Here is a 987-nt window from a genome sequence, read left to right on the forward strand (position 1 = left end):
AGTAATCCGGCCGGGCCGAACACAGCGGGCAAGACCCATTCGAGCTGCGTCGCGATATAGCCCAATATAGAGGCGCCACACACCCCTTATGCTTCACATACGAAGTAATGGATCATCAAATCTCAGAAGGTTTCAAACCTGTAAATATTGAATCATACGACGGCACAACAGATCCCGCGGTATGGATCGAGGATTTCCTCCTCCACATCCACATGGCCCGCGGTGATGACTTACACGCCATCAAATACCTCCCACTAAAGCTCAAGGGACCAGTGCGGCATTGGCTTAACAGCTTGCCAGCAGAGTCCATTAGTTGTTGGGAAGATCTGGAAGCCGCATTTCTCGACAACTTTCACGGCACTTATGTGCGGCCACCAGATGCCGATGACTTGAGCCACATAATTCAGCAGCCAGAAGAATCGGCCAGGCAATTCTGGACTCGGTTCCTAACAAAGAAAAATCAAATCATTGATCACTACTAGGAAAAGGGCTACTAATGGCGCACCAGTTTTGCCTACTAATGGCGCATCACTGGTGCGCCATTAGTATCACGCCACTAGTATTTTTTACTAATGGCGCACCACTAGCGCGCCATTAGTATCTGGTATACTAATGGCGCACCACTGATGCGCCATTAGTATAGGCCACGGTGCGCCATTAGTATAGGCTACTGGTGCGCCATTAGTATTTTTGAATTTTGAAGGCGGGAAAATAGTAGTGGCGCACCGTCTAACCCCCACCGTGTGCCATTGCTATTTTTGAATTTTGAATTTGGATCTGGATCGTGATTTTTTTGCTCATTTTTTGGCACGATATTATTTTCCAATTTTGTTCCTATTTTTGGATCTTGTACGTTCTTTTGCCGTGTTCTTTTGCCGGAGAGGAGTTCGCCGGAGAGGAGGAGGAGGAGGTCACCGGAGAGGCGCTCGCCTACATCACCAGAGAGGAGGAGGAGTTCGCCGGAGAGGAGGAGGAGGAGGTCACCGG

This window comes from Triticum dicoccoides, chromosome 3A (genome assembly GCF_002162155.2).
Source record: "Triticum dicoccoides isolate Atlit2015 ecotype Zavitan chromosome 3A, WEW_v2.0, whole genome shotgun sequence".
Lineage (NCBI taxonomy): Eukaryota > Viridiplantae > Streptophyta > Magnoliopsida > Poales > Poaceae > Triticum > Triticum dicoccoides.